This window comes from Vicugna pacos, chromosome 10 (assembly GCF_048564905.1).
Source record: "Vicugna pacos chromosome 10, VicPac4, whole genome shotgun sequence".
Lineage (NCBI taxonomy): Eukaryota > Metazoa > Chordata > Mammalia > Artiodactyla > Camelidae > Vicugna > Vicugna pacos.
In genome coordinates this window covers 34,943,278-34,969,365 of record NC_132996.1, presented here as the reverse complement: position 1 = coordinate 34,969,365, position 26,088 = coordinate 34,943,278, and the positions used below count along the sequence as shown (strand labels likewise).

Sequence of the window (26,088 nt, the reverse complement as noted above, 5' to 3'; positions counted from 1 at the left end):
TTGGCTCAATGGCCTAATTTCTTATTTTTTTTCTGTAAGTCATCTAGGCTTCTCTCAGTCTTCCTTCCAAATCTCATTTGACTCCAGGAAGCCTTAGAAGATCCACCCTGACAAATTCCAAATTTACATTTCTTGTTCTCATTTCTCCAGGCAACCCCACCAATGCTGTTCCTCCCCTACCTGGCACCTGTAAAAACTGCTTCAACATGGCAGGGAAGGTTGGGTACAGGCTCCCTGGTCTTAGCTCCCAGGGCCTACCATCCACTGCCTGGGGAGAACACTCCTGTATTCTGACGGTCCCTGTACAATGCAGCCAGCAGACTGCAGTTCCTTGAAAGCAGGGAGCATTCTTCCCTGCAGTGCACAGATTTCCTAAAAGCTCCCCGAGGGCAGGTCCCGATCAGCCCAGGGCTGTTGGACATGGCATCAGGCTCAAATGAGGGGAAACACTGGCCGTGTAATTAGATGAGACTTCTGCCCCTCAAAGTCAGAGCTTGGCATATTTTTCATTGACTAACATCAATTTCAGAGACACTGGGTATGAATCCTTTTGATGCTGGGAGACTCCTGTTGCAAGGCAAAGAAGCCTCCTCACTTGCAGAAACAGTAAGCCTCATACATACACCACAGGTACTGTTCTTAGGAAAAGCACGTGGATGTGAACAAATCCTCACTCCACTAACTCCCAGTCTTCCTTCCAGGCTCCTTTCTAGACACTCTCCACCTCCCTAACCCTGACCCCTTTCCAAAATGGATTGGCTCCCTCCCAGGGTATCCTGTCCTCATCTCAGTTATAGTAAGTTCTTCCATGCTGAAATTAATTTTTTACTTCCCTATTCCCAGTTCCTAGCACAAGGCCCTCTCTGTACAGTATGTGCTAAATGAATGAATGAGGGTTCAATCCCTGGGAACATAATAATCGTTGACATTTAATGAGCATCTATGAAGTCTCACACACACACTGCACCCAGGAGCCCAGGATGACTGCAGAGCAGTCCCTGCCCCAGAGGCTCACAGCCCAGTCATGTCTCATGGAGTCGGCCTTCCAAAGCCCCCCCCCCCCCATTCTGAAGAATTGTGCCAAGTGACTGCGTTTTTCAAGCCACAGAAGAAGACTTCATTGCCCAATGAAAGTTTTTCTTTTTCTGATGTGTGAATTTATCAATGTGAAGTCAGTCTCAAAAATGTGCACAAATGCAACCACAGTTAGAATTATATTTGTTCTTAGTGGACAAAATAAAATGGTACCCTCCCTCCTTTCCTCCACAGTCTAGATGCCCAATAGAAGAGTCTAGCCTGGCAATGTCCACTTCTTCACCTCCAACCTCCACTCACTCTCCAATCCACCACAGTCTTGTTCCCACCCACACACCTAGCCCACCCCAGGCACTATGCCCAAGGTCACCACCAACTCTGTTGCTAAAACCAACTGTCACTTATCAGAACTTATCTTTCTCATGGTCTTTCCTATTTTCAGTCCGTGCAGATACCTCTCTCTAAATGCCCCTGAAATTTTCCAAGGTTCTGATCTTCACCCTCCTCTCATTCTCAAGGACCTCAACACTCCCACAGTTCAACCAATATCTATGTCCCGATGACCCATCAGGCTTATCCCTCTGTCTTGAACCTCCCTGCTGCATTCCAATCCAGGCCTGTATTCAACTGCCAATTACACGCTTTCCCCAGCTCTCTTACAGAGACCTCACGTGTAGGCAGTTTACCTTCTGCCCTCACGTCCCCTGCCTCCCTAACCTCAGTGACCAGCACCATCTATGGCCAGACACGCCAAACCCTTGGAGTCACCTTCTCTGCCCTCTTCCCCTCATCTGGAGGAGCCAGCCAATCACCAAGCACTAGGTCCTCAATAGCCTTAACCACTGCCTCCCGTCCATCCTCCCTGCTCTCACATCAACTCTCGAATTCTCCTCCTCAATGCCTTTCCTGTGTCCTCCCTCCAGTACACCAGCCTTTCTCTCCAGCTGCTGCCAGAGAGATATTTCCACCAGAAACGCACACTTGGTCAGGTTTTGTTCTATTTCAAATCCTTCAGCAGCTCCCTGACCATCTTCAGGACGAGATCCAAACATCTTAGCAGAGCAAATCAAAAACCACCTTCATGATTTGCCCCTTGCCTGCTTTCCAGCCTGCCCCTCACCCCTTCCCCAAGACTCTAGACTTACTGAGCCCTCTGCAGTTCCCTGACAAACCCAGCTCTTCCTGGCTTCCCTCCCTGTGCCTTTGCTTACGCTGGTCCCTCCATGTAGAAAGCCTGTCGAGATGCTGTTTACTTGGTGAAAACCCAGCCAGCTTTAGGGCTGAAACATCAGAGGCAACAGAGTGTCAGAGGTCCCAGTGTGGACTCTGGAGTCAGACAGACGTGTTCCAAACCTGAGCCACCACCTACGAGGTGTGTGAGCCTGGGTGAGTTACCTAACCTCTTTGAACCTCAGTCTCTTTGTCCATAAAACGGAGATAATAACAGTCCTGGCCACACTGGGTTCCATGAGGATGAAACTCAGTGACGCCAACTAGAGTTTCTTTGGCTGCACTGTACTTTGAAGTCTTACCTTGGCCTCGCCACACCCCTTTTCCCACAATGTACTCGTGGAGGTGCCAGTGATGGGCACATACAGACCAGCACATTGAACCACTTGCAGGTCTGCCTGCCTCCCCGGACTGCAAGCTCTCTGATGCTAGAGGGTGCACATCCGGGGCCTGGCACCTGTGCCTCTGGCAATGGTAGATGCTCAGTAACCATTGCCTGTTGGTAGAATCCAATCAAGAGCAACCACAAAATTTAGGCTATGCGGTGATTTGAACTGTGACAGCCCTGTAACTCTAACCACCACCAGAATTACCACAGGAGCCTCCTAACTAGTCTCCACTTCCCATCTTCATCTTCCCACCTTGCTGGCTGGCACCAACCCACCCTCTTCCTAAAGCCCTCAGGGCTCCCAGCACCCCACTGTATAAGCCCAAACTCCCCTGCCTCCTTCAGGCAGCCTCCTCTTCCTGGTTAGGCTTAGCTCCCAAAGGCATTAGGGCTCCCCTGTAGCCACATCAGACTGGCCCCTTGAATGCTCCATGTCCAGTCTCTGCCTTCCTCCTCCCACCCCTGCTCAAATCTTACCCATCCTCTGAAGCTAAGTCAGGATCCATAGTACTAACTGAAAACCTACTATGTGCTATCATCACAGTCTACTCAGAATCAATTTTAAATAACAATTATTGGTAAGAGGTGGGTACCAAGACATGTGGACACAGAGATGGGAGATAGAAGGACTGACAGCCTGGAGAGAAGTTCACAGAAGAAGTGGCACCAGAGCTGGACCTTAAGGGATGAGCTAGAGTTTTTAGGCACAAAAACTTCCCCAACCAGCACTGACCTTTCTTTCCCATGCCTTCTTCAAACTCCCAGAGTCTATGCCAAAGGTCACTAAACCTGATTCTACACCAAAAGATTCACTAGGAAGTATCCAAAAATACAGCTTCCTGGGCCCTCTCCCAAACAGAATCTAAGATCCAAGGGGAAAACTGTTTTTAAGTCCTCAGGGAATTCTGCAGCCCAGCCAGGTTCCAGAATCACTAACTCATTCAATTCCACTCATGCCATTTACTGAGAACCTACCCTGTACAGGGTCTTGCTAGGCACTCTGGATACCAGGGGAACTAAATCTGTCTCCCCAGTATCTGGGAAATTCCCATCTAGTGGGGAGACAGTTATAACACAGGGGTCTTATGGGGCACAGAGCTGGCCATTAAGCAGCTCATTTAGCCTTGAACCCAACAGTTTTGTGCACTAATCTTGTCTGGACAACTAGTGTATAAACTTCTTAAGGAAAAGGTCAGTGTCTTTTGTTTCTGTTCTATTTCCCACAGTACTCAGCTCAGTTCCAAGTATGCAAATGGCAATCAATCAATATTTTAGATTCCAATAATTCATCTTTTTGTATTATGTCCCTTTTGGACTAATTCACCCATTAACGAATTGTCAACCGACTTTTATCTTTGTAATTTTGGTGCCAGTGTGGTGTCTGCTCCTAGTAGGTAGTACATGTTTGCTGAATGAATGAACATTTAGTGGTAAGAATTTATTTCAGGAGGAATGGAACAGCTTACATTGTACCCCCTTTCGAGTTCACTTAAAAGACTGCCAAAATTTTTCATTTGAATTATAGGCCTTTAACTTCAGGATTGATTTCCTGAGACGCAATTACATATGCTTTGTTGTTTACATTGTCATTAATGTTATTAGCAATGTAAATAATACCTCCCTGGATCTGGGCAGTCAGCTGGCCTCTGTGCAGGTGTGCCCAGGGCAGGGGAAGGAGAGATGCTTGCCTGTTTCTTCCATTAAGGTGCTCACCCAGCTGGCAGTTCAGCTGGCCACGCCCATTTCCCCAGTCTCCACACAAGGGCCTGTAAACTGCATTCAGCCTTTACGAGCAGGTGTGTGCACCTGCATGGGCGGGTGAGCCCCGCCTGAGTCAGAAAAGCCTAATGGGCTGTTCAAAACCTACTGACATGTCAACACACTTGGGAAGCCGGGATCTGTGATTTAAATGTGAAAAACCCCGTGCTGCAGAGAAGCAGCCTGACAAAACCAGGACACACATCTGGAGGCTCTTGGGAGACGTGTCCAAGGATGGGACATTCAGCCAAGCAGGGGTGGGCTGGGCAAGCTGGGGTGGCCAGCGGGGTGGGCTCTCCCCTGCTTTCACTGGGGCTGGCGTTCCCATGCTTTGTTGCTGGTATTGTTCTTTGTTTGTGTGGATGTTTGTTTTAAGCCCTGAAAGCAGGGCTTATAGTCTTGAGAGGCGGAATTTTGGGGTATGGATCAAAGATCTTTCGGCCCTTCCTCCAGGCCCAGCCAGGAGATGGGAATTCTAATTCCCTTTGCGCCCAGGACCAAAGAGATCTTCCCTGGAGTGGATGCTGGATCGTGGACAACACCCAGGCAACTCTGCCTGAGAGCCCTTCACTCCCTTTTGCTTCTGTTGAAAATGGGAGGGTTTACTTGCTGGTAATTTATTCATTCCTATATTCATCCCATAGATACCAGTCACCTTGTGCCAGGCAATGTGCGAAATGAACACAGCTTAACAGTTCTCAGATGCAGCCTCCAGGGAGTGAGCAGGCCAGAGACAGACAGGGTGAGACAGCACTGAGCAATGCTCTCTTCACTTCACCAGGACCCGCACAAGGGACGCTCAGCCCACATCAAATATGCTGTTACCAGGGGGCGGTCCAGACATCTGAGCAGAAGGGAGGGACAAAGACAGTTTGGGCCACTTCCTTATTGTGCAGAGGAACTGAAGTCTCCATGAACTATTTTCACAAAAGCTCTATAAAACCATTGAAGGTTTCAGACAGTAAATACAGCAAGGCCTCTATGATAAAAAAGGGCAGAACCAGTCCCTAAAATACACTCAACTGCTGAACCCACTTCTGAACAGATTATTAGCTTGGCAGACTGAACTTCACTGTTGGTAATGGCTGTGAGGCTGACACTGAGGGCAGTGTGGGCCTGTGTGAGCAGGCCACTGAGCTCTGAGGGGAAGGACGCCTGGCTCTCCAGGTGACACTCAAAGGCCACGTTCCTGTGGGCTCAGAGATGCTGGGACAAGCATCCCAGGACCAGTGACTGCCTTGACCACTCCCCATTCAGTGGGTCAAAACGCCCCTCACTGACCCACACCCCAACAGACAGCAGCCCCACAGAGGACCACACAGAAGGTGTGACCAAGCTGGTGAATTTTCTATCGAGGTTTGGGAGACAGTCTCCTGCCATCCCACTGTAATACATTTGCGGTGGCTGAATTGAAGAGGCTGGGCTCTTCTCTCAGCTTTTGGGGTTATGTTCTGAAAAACACATTCACTAAAATAAACAGCAACTGTCCCAGAAAGGATTTTCTCTTTCCTTATAAATAAATGAAACCCAGAGGCCACAAAAGATGGACTGCGATACGAGACCAAGAAGCCTTGGACTCCTAGGTCACTCTCCGGGTTTTTGCTCCCCTCCTCTCCCTGCAGGGTAAGTCAGGCTCAAAGCTCCATTTCCAGAATGGATTTCCTGGGGCAGACCTCAGCAAGGAGTTCATTAGAGAGGAGAGGCCAGAGTTCCTGGAGGGCTCTCTCCCCTACTCCCCTTCCCACTCTGAAGGGGTGAGCTTTTGAAAGATTCTGGCTCACCCTCATAGCAAATGATCCATTCCGATAACTTTTGCACTGTAAATCTTGTCCTTAAAAACAGCCATATATATTTTGTAGCCTTCTTACCCAACATCCCCAGCTCCTACAGAATTATTGTGTGGCTTTCTCTGGAATGCAAAACAGTCCCTGGAGAGACAGTCTACACATGAACTCACAAGGGTGTTTGCTATCAGCTTATTTGGCAAGAGAATTCTGAGACATTTTAAATATGAACTGTCAGCATGGTCTGTCCTGACCCGATGCCTTAGCCCCATCAATAAACACCTCCACTGGTGTGTGAGACACAAAATGTAGAAAATAAACACACACTGTCTGAAAATGAGCCACACACACATTTCTGCAGGGAAAGGTATTTCAGATGCCTGGAGAATTCATAGCTGGAGAATCCTTGCTGGTCCGGACTGATGTTTCAACAATTCTCACATAGTTAGCAAGTGCTTTACAAAGCTCTTAACGGTCTGGTTCCAAACTCTTCCTCCTCCCCCAGCTTATCTCCCAACTGTAAATTCCAGCCCTTCTACCATCAGCTGGGAAGAAAACATGCCCATGACTCCTCTTCACTTTCACGTACCTAATCAAGCCCTTTCATATCTCCACACTTGGAAAACTCTTTGCCTCCTTCTCTGCCTGGCAATCTCCTATTCATCCCTCAATACCCAGTCCCAGAGCACCTGCTTGGTGCCATGTTCTCTGTGTGACACTCTCTCCTCAGGGCTTCTAGAGCATTTGGTGTGTGATTCATTTTGACAATGCTTAGAACTGTAGCTATGACTCTGTACACATCTGTCCTGCCACCAGGTCAGGCTGTGAGCTCCTGGGAGTAAAGGGACTGGGTCTTACTCACCTTTGCATCCCCACAATCAAGCCCAGAGCCTGGCACTCAGAAGTCCCATCATAAATGCTTGATGCCTCAATCAATGCCCAGCCCACTTAGCCCCAGCCCTCTCTTCTCCATGCAAAGAGAAGCCACGTGAAATGCAGAGCAAGAAAAGGCTTTAAAATCAGACACCCTGCATCTTAGCACCGGCCCTCATGGGACATGGGCAAGTTATTTAACCTGTATCTGCCTGTTTTCTCCCCAGTACAACAAATAGCCATGCCCATCTCTCAGAGGGCCACTGTGAAGAGAAAATGAGGCAGAATATGTAAATTCAGTGCCTGCTCATTTCCCTGAGCTCAGTAGGAAGTGCTGAGCCAAATGGTGTCCTCTAGATAAAAGTGAATGGCTTTCATTCTGGTTCACATGCCATCAACACAGCAATGGGGCAGACAGCCTCTAATCCAAAGCGCCCTCTCTTGGAGCAGGGGACAGTGTGGGCTGCCCCGGATCCATGCCCTTAGCTAGAGAGTCTCAGAACGATGTCTGCTTAGCAACAAAGCTGATTTCTATCTGAATGATAAACCCATGAGAGTCCACTATTGCTGAGGCTGGGCCATCCAATCCTTCATTTCCTGTCTTGAATTAATTTTTCACCCAAGCCACACCATAAAACAGAATACTGCTGATGCAACAGTGTTTGGTCCCTGAGTACAGGTCAAACTGCCCACACATAGGAGAAGCCTACACCTCGCCATGATGCTGCACCCAGGTTTTATTAGGCCTCGATAAACAAGGAGCTGGGAGCAGTGGGGCCCTGCTAACACCTTAGGCAATCAAGCTCAGGGTCAAAGAGAGGAGTGGAAAGTGTGGTGGCTGAATCCAGGAGCAGAGACAACATAGTACCTGGGAAAAAGTCACTTTGTATCATGTTTCTGATTCCAAGGCTGGGAGTCAGGAGACTTGGCTTCCATCTGGCTTCCACCACAAGCTTGCTTTATGGGTCTGGCTAAGTCATGTCTCTGGGCCTTGGTTCCCTTACCCATAAAATTGGAGAAATAGATCAGATGATCTATAGGCTCTTTCCAGCTTTAATGCCCAAAGAGCATCAGTCTTTGAGAAGATCCGCCTTCCTCAGCCCTTCCCCTGTGTGTGTTAGTTGTCTGCCTGAGACATCTCTTAGCTCTCTCGAGCAGCCTTCCACCAACATCATGACCTTTACTGCTCCATAGTGTCTGGTCACCCCTGACCACAGAGCCTGGCCAGGGAAGAAGATAAACTTGGAGTCATATTTTTGAGAACATATCTACCGCCCTCTGGTCAAACAACTGAACACAGTACAGGCACCTTAGGGCATCAAGATCTGGGCTATCCCAGCAACCCCGAGCCATCTGGGTTGGCATCTTCTCACTCTCCTCCTATACTGACCTGTACCCTCAGGTCACCAACGCACTTTCAAAACATTAGACTTTTTTCTAGGCTGCTTGGCAGGACACGGGGCAGCAACAGGCAGTTCTTATCTGCACTCTGGCGTATCACGGGGTGGAGCGGGGAGAGGTGGCAGAGCTACAAAGTCCAGGAAAAAGTGCCTACAGAAGCAAGTAGAGGAGGTGGCCGACCTGGAGAAGATGGTGCTGATCACAAGGACAGGCAGAGTGGGCACTGGAACCACAGGAGTCCAGGAGGCTCCTTTAAGATGCCACAACCCTCTGAGCCTCCCTTACTTCCTTAGTAAGAAATCTGAGGGCAGGTACAGTTCTGCAACTGGCCCGTGGCCATGCAGCTAAGCTGTGAACAACTAGCACTAGATCGTGGGTCTTTTGGCCTCAGCCCACTTTTTTTTCCACTCTACTCTGTTGACCTCAAGATCTAATTAGGTTGCTCTAATGAGGCCAGCTGGATCCTCTGCAGACTCTAAGCAACATGACCCAAGTGTCACTCAGGGAAGAGCAGGCCCAGCAGATATTCCGATAACCGCCTCCCCCACCCCATGCACACCTTCCCAAACTGACACGGTCTGCTGTCCGTTCTCCAGCCCTCGCCATAAAATCTTGGGGGGTTCAGAGGGAGAATGAGAGAGAAGAGGTGGGCCTTCCTCTCCCTATAGAACCCCAAACACCTAAGATAACTCACAGTGATGCCTCTCCCTCAGTCTAGCAAGATTAGCAGGGAAGAGTGGCAGGAAGAAATCGAATTAACCCACTAGAAGTCTGACCTGATTAGGCCAAGAGTATTCCCCGTGAGCAATTCAATGGATCATCTGAAGGTTTATGATGACAAACAATAAGACCTTTCAAGATCAATGTTGGTCAGATCATCTAAGCATCAGAAGAAGGAAGCTCAGAGTCAAAGACTCAAGGAATTAATTATTCAGTGTGCATGACCCAGTTCCCAGAGGTGAGGCTGGGTGAGAAGAGAACGCACCAGTTCCTTATCGTGGCAAGAAATTCAAATACTTCACAGGGTAGTGTTCCTTTTGCTGCCAAAGAAGATCCATTTATGGTTAAGAGTGACCAAAAAAAAAAAAAAAAAAATAGCCAAAGTTCACTCATTCAACAAATATTTATTGAATTCCTCTTATGGCCTTGGCCCTCCAGAAATTTGCATATGGTTGGAGCTTAGTAGAGTAGAAAGATGAGGGAATTTATAAACAGGAGGCCTGGGCTGTGGCCCAGCTCAGCCCGTAGGCAGCAACATTAACTGTGGGCAGGTTAAAGCCTGTCTGAGTCAAATTTCTCATCTGTAAAATGGGAGTAAATCCATCTGCTTTGTTATGAAGATGAAATGATCTTGATGGAATGTAGAGTATAAGGTAAACCTAAGGTGTAAACCTTCCCTGTAGAAGTTTATAACCTGGTCGTGTTTTGGAAAATAACCCAAGGTACCCATTTGGCAAACCTCACATTCTCTGTAATTTGGGCAAAGTGTATGTTTCAACCTGCCAGTGGAGACAGAGCCTCCGGTCAGCTCCAGGCTCCCAGTCTGGGTGCCCCAGAAGTTGCAAGAAGGGGTGGGTAAAACTGGAAAGAGCAGCCAGGGCCTACCTGGCCCTATATCATGCCTGGACCGAATGAATGTTCCAGGAGAGCCCTAAGATTGGGAGGAGGGGAAAGACCAACTGGAAGTGAGGTCAATGAGAAATAAAACAAAACGAAAGGAGTGAGCTGGCCAGAAATGCACACACTTCCCTCCCCGCACACATTTCAGACAATGATGGAATTCTCTGTGCATGGTCCGATCCTCCTCTGCGGACACGCTCTACTTTCTGTGTTTCTACAGGAAGTGGGGGGGGGTTCTTAGGCCACAGCAGGCTGGCTGATCAGGACCTTTTTGACCAGACATTAAGGACCAGAATTATTGGAGCGGCTTTCCCCTTTGTCCAGCCAATCCCTTCTCATCCTACTGCTCAGGACCTCAACATGGACTCCTCACTTCCATGGATCCTTGGTGCCCACCAGGCCAGCCTCTGAATCCCCAGCCATGCGTGCCAGCTGCCCCTCCTCTGGGCCCTCCACCCTGCTCCGAGTTGGACACTAATGCTCTCCCCTCATCGCCCCCCACCCTCTTCCTCCCTCCGCCGGGCTCTGGCCCTGGTCTCACACCTCCAGAATAGCTCCTGGATGGAGAGCCAGTTTTATTCATGTCTCCCATTCCTCTAACTCAGGGCATTCTTTAGGTTCTTCACCCTCCTGTAAATGCAGACTGATGGTCCCAAAACGTTCTCGGAAGGCTGTACACAGAAGGGAGGCAGCGGAGGAGGGAGGAGCCAGGGAAAGAGCGCTAGACTACGTACAGCACAGTCAATGTAGCCAGTATGTTATAATAGCTATAAATGGAGTGTAAACTTTAAAACCTATGATTCACTACATTGTACACCTGTAACTTACACAATATTGTACATCAACTACATTTCAATACTTTTTTAAAAAAGAGAAAGCTAGACCAGAAGTCCAGGGCCTGCACGCCAGTCCTCCACTGGACAGCAGTTGGTTATGTAACTTTGAGGAAGTATCCTCAGGCCAGGTCTCGGTTTCTCTCTTAGGTAATAAGGGGTTTGCTTTAAAAGATGTCTTGGGTTCTCTCTAATTATAAAACTTGGTGATAGAAACCAGACTAGCCTGGTTCACAAGAGATGCGGGTCCTTGTCCTTAACAGCTTATAGTCTGGCTGCTCAGACCTCAGTCTCCATGTCTATAAAATAAATGATGATGATCTGACTACCCCTCCTAAGGTATGCAGCCCCTACAAGACAGAAGGCAGGACCTCGTGAGCCATAAAGCTCTGGAGAAGCCTCAGGGCCTGAACTCCTTGAGTCAACAAACACTGGCCACCCACTGCCACGTGCCCAGTCCTATGCTGAGGGGATGACACTGCCTGGCTCCAATGGGAAGGTTGGAGGACAGGCCCTTGTCCTCAAGGCTCCCACAGCTGGTTGGGGAGACGGACGAGAGAACAAAGCTCAACTCAGCCAGGGATGCACCTGAGGTCTGAACAAAGCACTACAGGAGTGGAGAGGAGGAGGAGAACCCAGCTTTGCTGGGAGGGTGAGGGAAGCGTCTCAGAGGGAATGGCGTGTCCTGGCTGTGGACATCCGTTTCAGAAGTTGTGGGACTGCAGCCGGGTAGAGAAGAGGCAGACAAGTGTGGAAAGTGAGACTGAAGTTTGACTGGAGGGGGCCTTGAAGGCCAACGGGAGAGTGACTGACTGGCAGATGTGTCTCAGAGGAAGGTCTCTGGCAGCACTGTAAGAGGACAGAGCAGGGGGACAGAGAGCAGGGCCAAGAGAGCAGTGGGAAGACTCTTAACATAGTTTATGAGGGTGACTATGCCAAATAAGTCATTACTGACTTTCACCTGCACCCAGCCTTCTAGACCCTAAATCTCCACGGACCTGCTCAGTCTACAGAAAGATGTGAACAGGTTTGCTCTCCTTAGAATGGAACCCAAGCAGAGGAAGATGCTGTGATCACATTTTCAACTCTTGGACAAATGGTCTGCCATGCTCTGAAGTCACTCCCTGCAGAAGCTGCCTGGCCAGATTCTTGTCGTGGCACAGATCTGGGCCAGCAGGAGACTGCAACAGCATCAGAGCTGGACTGATGTCAGAGCCTGACTCCTGACTGGAGTCAGGATAGCTAAACTGCTGGTCTTACTTAGGGGCAGAGGGGGAAAGATTCCATCCCCCCAAAGACCATGAGTTACACAGGTCTTTCATGTCCCCAAACATATCTAAGTCTCAATTCCTGCCACCCTCCCTTCTCTGACAGCCTGGGAGGGCTGTGTGGCCTTGGAGGTTGTAGGCAAAGACAAAGGCGCTTCACCAGCCATTGTTTCTTTCTATGGGGTCACATTCACCTGGGCTTGAAGGAAGAATGCAAGCACACTTACCCTTTCCAAAGCCTGAAGCCAGCCCCCCAAGAGTGACTCGATGGCAGAAAAGAGATCCACCACTGTGACTTACTCACTTGATTCTTATGCATCACGATGACAAACATCAGCTCCTTTCAGGACGAGCCATGCACAGGTTGCCATGTTCCTTTAAAAACAAGAGCCCAAATGAATGTCAAGTACAATATCTTACATTACAGCCTCCTACTGCCTCCCCATCAGGAGGCCCCACATGCTATGCACTTGGCCCTGTAGTAACACTTTATCTGACAAGAGGAAATGGACAGAGAATGACTCTGCTACAGGTTCTGCATGTGAAGAAAGGAATTATGAGACGGTTAGACATATTCTACTGTCTGCCACTGTCTGGGTACCCTAAGGCTCATCACACCTCTACGCAAAGGCTTGCAGGGAAAGTATAAGATGGACCTGGGAAAGAATGCTTCACTAGTCGCTTCAGTAAAAACAGAAAATGCCAGAATTCCTACACTTAGGACATGATGAAAGTCAATCAAGTTGGTGTAAAACTTGGTAACAAGTCACCAATGTAAAATTTGTCATATTTCCTAAGGTGGAAAGGTCCAAAAGGCTGAATAAACTCAGAAGTCACAAAAGTTGACCATCTGATCGTGGGTGAGTTTCCTAAACAAATTACGATTTTGGCTTCCAATGACCACACCAGTGATTTGGTTACATCCTACCTCGTCTGCAGAAAATGCTTCTACACCTGTTTGGAAAATAAAGCCTAGAGTTACAAAACATTTCTAAAGATTTACTACCACAATTCCAAGTTTCTAAGAAGTAGCCTCAAAAGGACAAAAATTAACACGGATGTAAAACTTGAGAGCTACGAGAAGCGATGCCCCTCTTCTGTGGACGTAAGTGCACTCTGCTCAGTGAGGTAGGAGGCCTACGTGCCCAAAGATAGACACACAAATTCTGTCTACTACACAAAGGGCTGCGTTTAGAGCCTGGGACTCACTGTTTGGAATTCGCAGACTATTGATGAGAGAAAAGCCACAATTTCCTGAGCACTGGCCATGCATGAAACAAGCGCCATTAGAGACCAGACATGCTTTGTCTCACTGGCTCCTCACAGACAGGAACAGAGGCTCGGAGAGCAGAGGCTCTTGTGATGACAGGACTCAGCCCAGGCCCGGCTGACCCAGCACTCACGGCCTTTCCCATCACACTGAGGCGAGAGGCGTCCCAGCACAGCAGCGACGGGCCCGCACGCCCCACAAGCAGCCACCCGAGCAGAAGCTGCAATCGCAATCATCCCCGTCATTATCACCATCATTTCAGGCCACACCTCTGCAGCCCGTGGCAGCTGACAAACAGGCTGGCCTGCCTCCGCCACATTCTCATCAGTCCTTGCTGCTGCCTCGAGCCAGAAGTCAGAGAGGCACGAGGCCTCCACTCCTCTGCCCCCTGCTTCTCCAGGGAAGCTTCTGGGTACAGTGGGTGAGGGAGCTGGACATCCTGGTGCAGAATTCCACTGTCAATCTAACCAGGTCTGAGAACCAGGGACCTCCCCCTGCTCCCTAGATCTCAGGGACAGAAGGCCCTACCCACCCTGGGACGTTGCTGAGACCAACAGCAGGGAAACAGAGGCTCTGCCTGGGCTGTCTGCACGATTGGATGGACGTGGGCATTTCAGGACCCATCTCTAAGGGCTGAGCACCAGTCCCACAGTGTGGCTGGGCACACACTGTGATCCAGCCATTCCGAAGGCCAACTCCTACCCTCTGCCTGACCAACACCCAAAGGCAATGCAAGCTCCCCTTAACTCCACTAAACCAGAAGGCCCCAGCACCTTCCCTCCCCTCCAGGGGCCCCAGCTTTGTCATTTGCAAAATGAGGAGCATGACCTCACCAAGGACCCCTTCCAGCTGCCCCATCCACATGCTTTGACTTTTAAAGACCCCCTACAAAGCTAGTCAGTTATTAAAAGGAGGGAGGGGTTAACTCACACACAGGCATTACGACAGGCGGTTAGCACGTGCTATCTCAGATGATCCTCCCAGCAACCCAGTGAGGCAGGCAGGACAGCCACATCACAGAGGGCAGAACTGAGGTATGGCCCAGCCCCAGTCCTCACCTGGAGACTGTCACCACTGACCATGCCACCTGGGAGTCACGGTGGAGCCGGCTGGAGCCCACGCCCATGCTAGCTCCCTCAGTAATCCATTAGAATGAGGAAACAACATCTCCTCTCAGACTAGCCACCATCCCATCCCAAGAAAAGAAGCACAAGTTCTCCAGGCCCCTATGGGCCAGACTTGGGTGATGCAGGAAAGATTTCCTGCGAGCCTGAGTCACCTCAGTGATGCTGAGGGACATGAGAGGAGCTCAGGGGACCCTCCTCTCTGCTGTTTTCCAAGCTTAGCTCCATAGAGTCAGAGTCTTCACTGAGGGACCCCAAGCACTTGGAACAGGGGCTGGCACCCACTAGGCCCCCACCATCAATATTTGTTGAACAGAGGAACAAAGAAATTCAGAGCTTGGGTGCACTGAGGGCTTGTTCAAGAACCCTTCGGAGTGAATTAGTGTGAGACACACCAAAACCAGCACAGAATCACAACGCCAGCCCCCCAGCAGTGGGTGCCAGGCATAGTTCTCCACACCCCAGGCCAGGACGGAGGACGAAGGCTTAGATGCTGAGCCAGGTCTGCTCTTTATCCCAATTGCCAGGGGAGCAACTGACAGAGCAGGAGGTATGTCTGAATACAAAGGTTACCCAGCAAAGTGGTCAAGAGCTCAGGCCATGGGATTCCTAGCCTGGCTCTGTCACTTTAAATTAGTCAGGTGGCCCCAGGCAAGTCACATACTCTCTGTGAGCCTCAGTTTCTTATCTAAAAATGGGAATGATGCTAGTGCCTACTCCACAGAGCTGTTCTGAAGATGAAATGAGGTAATGCTGTAAAGGACACAGCCCAGTGTTTAGCTCTAAGCGCTTGGTGATGGCATCTGCTGAACTGTCTGCATCAGAGTCGGTGGTTAAGAGCACACCCGGAGTCCTCTGCTTGGGTTCAGTCCCAGCTCTCCTACCAGCAAGCTCTGTGACCGAGGGCAGATTGCTTCAACTCTCTGTGCCTCAGCTTCCTGGTATATAAAATAGGATTGATTGTGAAGATTAAATGAGTTCTGTAGGTAAAGAGCTTAGAATAATTTCTGGCACAAAGTAAGCACGTGATAAAAGTGAGTTCATCTTATACATAATTATTAATACCACTAGCATCCTTTTCCCTTTGTTCCAATAACAGATGCCACCCTATCCCTCACTCACCAGCCAAAAAGGTGGGCATGGGATTCAAGATAGGTACATCAAAGTATCTTTCCTTCTTGGCCACATTCTTAGGTACAAAGGGTGTGCCCATGCTCCAAGCTGGGCCAAGTTCCAATCTAAAAAATCCTGGGGAAGACCTGGTACTCTTGGGTCACTGCAGGGCCATGTGGGTCAGCTGGGAGCTGCCTGCAGCCATGGACTAAGTCCGGGATGCTAGAAGTCACCTGTTCTCTTTCTGGGGCTGGATTCTGCAGCAGCTACTTTGAGTCTCTGCATTTCCCTTAGAACCTTCCAAGGTATCTTATTTTTACTTAAGCTCATTCAAGTTGGGTTCCTGTCACTTGAAACCCAAAGAGCCCCAACCAACAGCAGCACTCAGCAATCAGCTGCTCTATTATTACTAAATCCTGCCCATAAAGAAAAGCCAGCTGCACCCTCTCAGTGAGACCCAGGCGACCAGGGGAAAGCAAACACGGGCAACAATTCATCTCTACAAAGTGAGGTGAGAGAAGCAGCTGCAGCCCCTGGACCAGTGCCCCTCCTGGGAGAGGAGGGTACTGGAACCAAAAAAGTGAATAGCCCATTCCTGAGGGCCTGGGCTGGAAACCCAGCCTCAGACGTGGGTCCCCTTGCCCGGAGCATTAGGAAGAGGAAAAAGAGGAAGCAGGAGACTGAGCTGATTTCCACTGGCTTCACGCGGTGCAGGAAAACATCCAGGTAGCTGCTTGAAACGATTCTTTTTGGAGGAGGAAGGAGGGTGGGTGAGGGAAGGGAAATTAGCTTGCGTGAGCTCGTAAATCACTCTCTCACTGGTACGATCACATCTAACCTTCAGTATGGCCCTAGAAGCTGGATGCTCATCCAACCCATTTTCCAGGTGAGGAGACTGAGGCTCAGAGAGCTCAGTGACTAACTCGTCAAGGTCACACCACTTGTGCCCGCTGCCTGGTCCACCCATCAGGCTACCTCCTCAGCACCCTCTAATCTCTGAGCCTGAGGCCCCATTGTCACACAGGCACGTCTGCTGCCACTCATACCTGTGCGCAGACCTAACCAAGGGAGATGGGATGTGCTGCAACCCCCTCATCTACAATGGGCACTCCACCCCACCCAGAGACAGCCTCCCAGACGAAGGGGCTGCCCTAAGGTACCAACAGGCAGCATCCTGGATGTTTCCTTATCCCATGGAGAAGTTTTTTTGGGGAGGGAAATTGTTTGTTTTTTGTTTTTGTTTATTTCTCAGTCACCTTTCCCAAGAAATTCTGACTCAACAGGTACAACAAAAATGCCTGACACATAGCCTGGGCCGAACAATATAATCTTTACTTGGTCTCATTTTCTTGCCACCTCCTGGGCCAGCACCCGAAGACAGTCTATTCCTGTACCCCCAGGACTTCTAATAGCACCCTCTTAATTCTGTCCAGGAAAAGAAGCTCCACCTTCAGATGTGTTTTAAAGAGTTTTAGAGAAACGGAAGTAAAAACCCAAACCCCAGCCTGGTAGCAAAAACAAAGAACCAAAACACACCGGTTGCCTCCCCCGTCTCCTGCAGCACAAGCTGCGGGGTGAACACAGGAACCAATACACACAGCCATCGTCTTCCTCAGGTCCCTGGAACTCGACTCCAAGATCTGCACAGATGTAAACTACATAACCAGTGGGGTGAGGACGGTACAGACACAAACATCAGCTGGTACCAAAGGAGGCTTCGCTGGAAAAGGAGGTGTCCGCTTCCAACACTTGCAGGAAAAGAACGGGAGACCATGATCTGCAATGATGTGAAAGCCATCCTGACTACAATAACGACAGGAAGAGCATCCTCGGCAGGGCCCCGGCGGCACCCGCGGGCGTGGGGAAGTTCGGTCCGCCATCCCAGAGGAGCCTCACCCACGGACCCACGCCAGACACACACTCCACCAGGCCACACGCCACCCAGAGCCTGCCTGCCAGCTAACAGCTTTTGTTTACTTTCCAGCAGCTAGGCTCAGGCAGTGACCGCCTCAGGCATGAGGATTATCCAGGTAGGTATTTCCCTGACTGTTCTTGTTCTTTTCATAGCTTTTTTTCTCTGCTATTTAAAAATAAATGCATTAATTAAAAGGGACTGGCTGATCTTCCCCCAGAGCATGACTTGGTTTCCCTCCTTCTTGGCTAGGTGCAGTGGGGTACCATGCTGCTCGGCACGACCTGCTGCTAGAATGGTACGCAGCACATGGCACACTGGGTCAGCTAGACATCTGAAGGGATGGAATGCTCCAGGTGTCCCATTTCCTGCCCACCCCCCAACCTGGTTCCCATTAAATCATCCAGGAAAAATTATTCAATAAACCTGCGCTGCGTTTCCTGGCTCAGGCTGTGAAGATACCAGAAAGTATAGGAACTAGGGAGTCTGAGCTTGGGAAGCAAAAGCAGCAGAAGGAAGAGCGGTGGTGCCTCAGGCCAGCAGCCGCACTGGGGCTTGCATGTCAGCCTCACTGCCTGCAGGTTTTTAGACCTTGGGCAAGTCATTTCAGCACCGAGGCTCATAGCAGATGGTGTCTACCTTATAAAGCTAAGGTGTGGGTTAAATAAGATAATGCACATCAAAGAATAAAGGCTGCCACATGTTAGTCATTTACTATGGGCCAGGAACTGCGTGCTAAGTGCTTTGTGTAGATTATTTCATCGGGGCCTTACAACTTCCCTGTAAAGTAGGCACCACATCCTCAAATTCAGGTAAGGAAACCAAGACTCAGAGAAATCAAAGCACCTACCCAAACGCACACAGCTCATAAGAATCAGCTAGAGCACACACCCAGGCCAGTCAGACTCCAAAGCCCTAGGCTCTGCTCTCCTGTCTGACAGGTGCTCAAAACACATTATATAACATGTAAATGCCGAACTGGAGGCTGCTGGCTCTCCACCCAGGAGACATATGGAGACAAGAGGGGGAGTTTTGGCTGAGAGCATTTAGGAAGACTTCCTGAAGTAGTTAGGGCTCAATCTCTTTCTTGGAGGGTGAGGATGGAGGAAGGCCAAGGAGAAAAGGAAGGGACTGCAAACTAGAAAAACCACAGCAAAGAGCTGGAGGCAGGGGTGACCCCGGCAGGCAGGCACAGTGGCAGCGGAGACCAGACAGGCTAGAGAAAGAGAGAAAGGGGGGCTGCTCTGAGCAAGGGATGGGCGCCTGGGCCATTATCTTGGGAGCCATTCAACCTGTGATCCTTCTCACCCACACCCCAGGGATGGTCCTGCGGCTGCTCTTTTGGTCACACAGTCAACATGGAGGGAATCAAGAATTACGACTATAAAGGCCCTACCTCCCCTAAGTAGGCTTGGAACCCTGACGAGCAGGTGGTTTTGCCAACTCCCGCCTGTGCTGCTGTGCCAACCTGCCAGGCCCAAGCTCCAGCCAAGCTCCAGGACACCAGGAATCTGAACGCTGCCAGGTGCACGTAAGTACCACCACCACCACCCTGGCACTCAAGGTTCCAAGGAGGGAGAAGAGGGCACGGGTCAAAAGGAGGCTGTAGGACATAAGCTCCTCATGGCAGAGGGGACTTCATATTCCTGGGACATGGTAGGTGCTTTCTCAACAACCTGAACCAAATGGACGATTCTCTCACTTGAGGAGCAACCCTAGAGCTTGAGAAGCCTAGATTGCAGTCCACTGTGGAGCCCTGGGTATAGTCCCACCTTAGCTGGAAGGACCATTTGTCTGTTTGCCTCTTGGAGAGGAAGTGCCACCTCCACCCCCTGCAACCTCTGCTTTGGCCCCCTGCCGGCAGTCCCCTGCACCCCGAACTCGGTTCTGAGCCCCACCCCTAGTGCCTGATCCTCCTAGGTGAAGTCAGGGATGCCAGATGCCGGCTTCCTCCTCCTCCCAGAACAGGTACCCCCTGAGCACGCCCGTGCTCAGGTACTGCTCCAAATGCTGAAAGCTACAACACCCTCCCGCTGTCTCAGCTCTCCACCAAGCCCAGCCCAGGCCCCGGGCCCGCAAAGAAGGGAAAGTGAGGTGGAGGAGATCTCAGCAACTCTGCTCATTTGACCGTCACATGCTTTTTTGGAAGTAACAGGACCTGGAGGAAGGAGAGGATGAAACAGAACTGTATAAAGGTCTGTTGGTCACATGGCCTCCTTCCACCCTGCTCAGGAGAAGGGCAAAGGGGAAGTGATGAAGGGGCTTTGTGGGCTGGTCACTCTGAGCCTCCAGATGGAAGCTGCCTGGGATGGGCAGGGGCGCCTATGTCGTTACCTTTTACCCACGAGTCTGTAGGCAAATTACTTAACTCTATGGACCCTTGATCTCCTGACCTATTACATGGAGATAATAACCAATGACCACACAGGATGACTGTGAACACTGACATGTGAATGCAGACATGATTAGCAAACTGTAAAGTATCCTTAGAAATAGCAGACATTTTCCCCAGTCCTGGGAGGTGGGGGCTTCAGGTCAGAACACACAACTGTAAGGGAAAAGATAAACTAGGAACCCATTCCATTTGGCAAACTTTTTCCAACACCTTCTAGGACAAGGCACAAGTCTCCAGGGATTCAAACATTGAGACTTATTTCACAAAGTCTTTGTGAGTGCTTGCTGTGGGCCAGGCTGTTCTAAGTATCTACGTGGCCCGTCTCATATAATTCTTGTAAAAACCCTATGAATGGGTCACAGATGACAAAACTGAAGCACAAAGAAATTCACTCCTCTCATGGCCTCACACAGCTGGTAAATGGTGGAACTGGTATTTGAACCCATCAGAGTCTGCTCCTTCGGCATATGGTCAACCAAGACGAGTCTCAGACTCTCTATGTGGCTGAAGGCTCTGATAAGGCCTGCAGAGATGAGTCAGTGAGGGAGGGCCCCAACTCACTCATGGCTTCTCCTGCCCCTGGGCAGCTCTGACTCCTGGGCCAGGGTCCCACTCACACTGCTCCTGGTGTGTCCTGGAAGTTGGCCACACCTCTGCACTCCCCAAGGCTCCATGTGAGTACCAAATACCGAGGAAGGTTGATGTAAGAACCTATATGTCAATGTACATTTACATAACAGATCACTCATGAAGTAATTTGTTCTTATTGTAAAAGATAGTCCAGGGGGGTGGGAAGGGATTGATTGGGAGTTCAAAATTTGTAGATACTGACAGGCATATGCAGAATAGATAAACAAGATTATACTGTACAGCACAAGGAAATATATACAAGATCTTGTGGTTAGCTCACAGTGAAAAAAAATGTGACAATGAATATCTGTATGTTCATGTATAACTGAAAAATTGTGCTCTACACTGGAATTTGACAACATTGTAAAATGACTGTAACTCAATAAAAAAATGTTTAAAAAAAAGATTGTCCATGTCAGATGGAAAAAAAAATTGCAAATTCCAGTTCTGCCACTTACTCTGCTGTATAACCTCACGCAAATTTTAGCCTCTCTGAGCCTCGGCTTCTTCCTCAATAAAACATAGTTAACAGTGCTTATCTCAGGCAGTTGTTGCAAAGATGAAATGAGATAATATGTCTAGCGCAGCACCTGGAAGACCATAGGCTCAATACATTATGGTTGAATCAGACAACTTTACAAAAGATTTCCATTGGAAAATCATTTTTTTCACAATAATATTTGGTGGTAATAATAGTACTTTTAAATAGTATTCACCTCCCAGTAAGTTAAATCCATTACATGCATTACCTCATTTCACCCTAAAAAGCATCATTTTTTCATTTGTTGTAGCTTTAGAACAACAGAAAAAATATGTCCAACACATTTATTTTACTCACACACATACACATAGGGACAGAGAAACACATGGTCAAACAAGATAATATACGATAATATACAAGCTTACTTTATGTCAGGTACTGTTCTAAGCATTCTACAGTCAATGATCTATTTCATCCTTTCAAAAATGTGCCTAGAAGGTAAGTACCATTTGCCCTCATTTTACAGATATGGAGCTCGAGGCGCAGAGAGGTTAAATAACCTGCCTAACATCACTCAGCCAGGACTCAAACCCAGAGCCCGCACTCCTAAGCACTGGTATTATGCTGAAATAATGAAAGAAAAGTCACAGCAAGAATGTTTAATGGATTCCCAAGCCCCAGTTCTAAGAACTTGGGGCACTGCTTGTCAACCCCCTAACCTAAGCTCTGTCAGCATCCCCCCCACCCTTTTGCCAGTATCCACTCTCACCCTCTCTCCTGTCCCACAGCTCCTGCGCCCTAGCTCTGCCCCACCGTTTCTCGGCAGGGAGTGCCAAACTAATGGACTATTTTAGGCCCCAGTCCTCTCCTCCTGGCATCTCAGCCTCCTATCCAGCCTCTCTGCCTCAGCTCCCTATATCCCATCCTCTACAAAGCCGCGAGGGACATCTTCCCATACATGGATTCCTCTGCTCATGAACACTCTAAGGCTCCCTGCTGCCCAGAGCTGAAGATCTCAGTGGGTTGAAGAAGATCAACGAAGGACTCAAGATCCCCACAGGACCTCTCTTGGCCTCCTTCCCTTTGGCCCCAGACTTCTCACTTGCTGGCTTACAAATCCCAGTGCAGGGCAAGCAAGTGAGGCCTTTCCTGATCATTCTATTTAAACTGACAGTCCTACCCCAACCGCTTCCCTCCCCTGACCGCTTCCCGCCCCCTGCACCCAGCACACCTTGGCTTCTTTCCTGCTCTAGTGTTCTTTACCCACCTCGCATCAGCTGGCCTCATACATTTAACTTGTTTATTGTCTCTCTCCCCTCCGAGAATAGACCTTCCACATGGCAAGGGATTTTACCCTATTTTTTCATTTCCCTGCTGTGACCGCAGCACCTAGAACAGTTGCTGGCACAGAGTAAGAACTCATGAATACCTTCTGAATGAATGAATGAATACCCATTTAGAAGGCCTAAGAAGAAAGTGTCCAAACAGAGCAATAGCATGCTTCTGGCCTCCTCTGTTTCTGAGGACATTTCTGGAGGACAGGCTAGAGATGCCTACGTTAAATGCCTGGAGGCCACATACTTCCTAGGATTTTACAAGAGTTCCCTATCAGACCCTGGGCCCTCATCCACCCATCTCTGTTCTGAACTTTTACACACACACACACACACACACACACACACAGTGTCTCCCTCTGTCATACTGAAGGTGGTCTGCATCTGTCCTAAACTCATCTGCCCAGCCTCATCTTCCCATTTCGCCCAGCCTTCACACCACTAGAGATGCTCTCTTCTTCCTCCCACATATCCATCTGCACTTCACCTACTCTCCAAGATACAGATCAAATGCAGCCGCCTCTGCCTCCACCTCCTCCAGGAAGCTTTCCAGGCCCCCTCCAGCCTCTAGAAAACACTCCCCACACCCACTGCTGTTTCCACCAGTCACAAGGAAATTAGTCATGAACTACTTTGTGACTTGCCTTCTATGACCGAGTTGAACTGTTACCAAAGTCTCCTGTTACTTAATTTTTTTAAACACGTGTGTCTTGTTTTCCCAGGAATACAGCAAATACTTTGGGAGGAGCTGCGCCTTAACCATACTGTCATCTCTGTGGCACAGGGCTTGGGACACACAGTAGGTGTCCACTGTATGCTTCTTAATTAGCTGCCCAACATAAGCAAGTCACCTTCCCAATCAGGTCACTTCCTCAGTTACAGATGCCTGGACTGGCTTCTCCCAATGCCCCGACTTATTTCTTCAGGGCCTGCTCTGACCTTGGGTATCTGCAAACCCAGTCATGGGCCTGTGTTTTCAAAGGGTATTAGACCCACTCTAATGCCTCCCTGTGCTGGGGAGATGAGGATGATTAGAAAAGAAATAATCTGTAAAGTTCCACAGATCTGGAAAAGCAAAGGACATCGTTGTCCCAGGCAAACCCGGACATTCAGAGTGTTTCAATTTCCTCAAATATGGGAGTTTAACAGAGGAAAACAAAAACAAAGACAAACAAAAAAAACATGGTGTAAGTTTTAGGTGATTTCCATTTTAACCATGGAAAACCAACACTTGAGGGCCAGGTGCGCCGGCTGAGCACCAGTGCTAAGCAAATTGAGATTAAAACAAAAGGCAGCAAATCTCAAATTACTTCTCTGGCTCAGAGAGGAGAGCCAGGGAGGAGGGAGGGAGCCCTGTGCACCGCAGACCCTCTATGCACGGGGCCCAGGCTTGCTCCAGCAGATGGTCTCCTGGCGTCCCGCTGCGAGGTAAGTGGGGCTGGGACCAGCCCGATTCACACCTGAGGAGCTGGGCCACCTGGCAGGAGCAGCCATGTGCTGACTCGACCAGGTGTCATCCTCTTTCCACAATTCACCAATTAGGATGCCCAGATAATCTACGCTTTTAAAATTTTTTAATAGGAAACGCATTCACTGGGTTCAGAAATCAAAAAGCACAGACCTTTCCAGGAAATGTGTCCCTCCTACTCTTGGCCCATCGACCTAGTCGGTCCCGGCTCTGAAGCCAGGAACCACGGTTATTGTCACTTGTGTCTCATCCCTGATGATGTTTATGTATATACACACAAATACACAAATGTATTCTGTACATCACTGACAGCAGACTATACACATTTCTCTGTGCCCAGTTTTTATCTTTTAAAGGACAAGACTTGGAATAGGGCAGGGAAACAGTCTCTCTACATAACAAAAGAGGTGGCTCTGTGTAAAATGCCTGTGAAACAAAGAGATGGAAATATTCCAGAGGACACATGTGTGAGGAGAGAAGGCTGGGATATATTTGGAGGACACGTGTGTGAGGAGGGAAGGCTGAGGGAATATTTGGAGGGCACGTGTGTGAGGAGAGAAGGCTCTGGGGTCATTGTGGGCACCACTGGTCTGTGGTTGACCCAGATCTAGACCAGCCAGAGGAGAGCTATGGTGGTCAGGGGCAGGTATGGGGATCAACCACCCTGACAGCAATGAAGCCCCACTGGCTAAAAGCTCTGACTAGCCTCGCTCAGCACTTCATCTTCCAGAAGAGAGAGAATACGTCTATAGGAATGGGAGTAACCTAATTCCCACAGCAATGGCCGAATGAGGAGTGACCAGGAGGACACAGGAAGGAACTGTGGAGGAAAAGCAATCATTTCCTCTGGAACTTGGGAGAGACCGAGAAGGGAAGTTGTGCCTGAGACTCTAAAGCAGCCTTTCAATTGCTGAGAGAATAGAAGGCCACTAGGACCTGAGATTTTGGAAGTAAATGATCCAGAGGCTCTGAAATGCAATTCGAGCTGTGCAACTGGGGATGAGGGAAGGATGGAGAGGAGTGTCGAGGAGGAGGGACAGAGGGAGAGGCAGAATGAAGGAGGGGTGCCTTTCAGGGAGCAGCCAGCTCACCATAAAGGTTCAGAGCTGGACTTGGGGGCAAACTGACTAATTCTAATTCTGCCTTTCCCGTCCTAGCTGTGAAGTCTTGAGTAAGTCAGTCAACCAGCCCCTCTGCACCTTAATTTCCTCATTGGTAAGTGGGGATAATGACAGCATCTACCGCGTGGAGCTGGCAGAAGAATGAACTAAATTAGTATTTACAGAGCCCTCACACCAGTGCTGTGCTCACCGCAGCTGCTATGTGAATGGCAGAGAAGAGAAGCCGTGTGAACCTTGACAAGGTCAGTTGTTAAAAAGCTCAGGTCACGTCACTGGGAGAAGGATGCGTAACCAAAGGAGACCCTGAGACATTCATGCAGGGCCTGTCCCAGAGCGTCAACTGGAGGAGGCCAGCCCAGGACAAGCTGAGGCTGCACAACATGCCCAGACGGTAGGAAGGGGTGGGGGTCGTCTTCAGCCAAGAGGCCCAGGGGCATAAAGGGACCCTGGAAACTTGAAGCTCGGCTCCCATTCTGGGCACATGATGGCCCCTGTCAAAGAGAGCTATCCTTAGACTGACAGAGAGGGGGAATCTTGGATTTTTAGAAAAGGATACTTTTCAATGAATTCAAGCCCCCTGGCCGGCCCAAAGAGTTGAAAAGTCGGGCAGAGGAGACCAGTGAGCTGCCCACTGCATCTGTGTGGGGCAGCCCAGGGACACCTGAAAGCAGTCCTGGGAACTGAGAACTCATGATGTCAAGGAATGTTCACATCTTTCTGTGATAGGATACTTGATGGTTGACGGAGAATCACAACAGACTTGACATGACTTAAGATGGTCAGAGGTCAGGAAAAAAAAAAAAGGCAGAGACTTAGACGGGGCTGCTTGGACTACTGTCCCAAAGCATACTGATGAAAGAGCATGTCACAAGGGGTGGACTCTAGCAGAGAGCTCTCTCTTGATAAGCATTTTATTCATGACTTGGGTGAAATTGTGGAAGGCACACTAATTAAATAGTATCCTGAAAGAGCTCTACAGAACAGGGTTGCACAGAACTTAACACATTGAAATTTCACAGGAATGCTAGTTCTGAATCAAATGGGAACAAA

The 26,088-nt window shown here is 49.3% G+C and overlaps 1 protein-coding gene across 11 annotated transcripts in view; it reads right to left on the bottom strand.

The window, feature by feature from the left end:
- MICAL2 (microtubule associated monooxygenase, calponin and LIM domain containing 2) overlaps nt 1–26,088 on the bottom strand; it is a 210,906-nt gene that overhangs the window by 172,439 nt on the left and 12,379 nt on the right. For 9 of the 11 annotated variants that reach the window (XM_072969524.1, XM_072969512.1, XM_072969517.1 and 6 more), the window contains one exon: nt 12,495–12,565. The exons of 1 other annotated variant lie outside the window; for it this stretch is intronic. The gene's annotated coding sequence lies outside the window, so the exon portion shown is untranslated. Of the gene's footprint in view, nt 1–12,490; nt 12,566–26,088 lie in introns of all 11 variants that reach the window. One more of the 11 variants, XM_072969513.1, reaches the window with a different exon arrangement.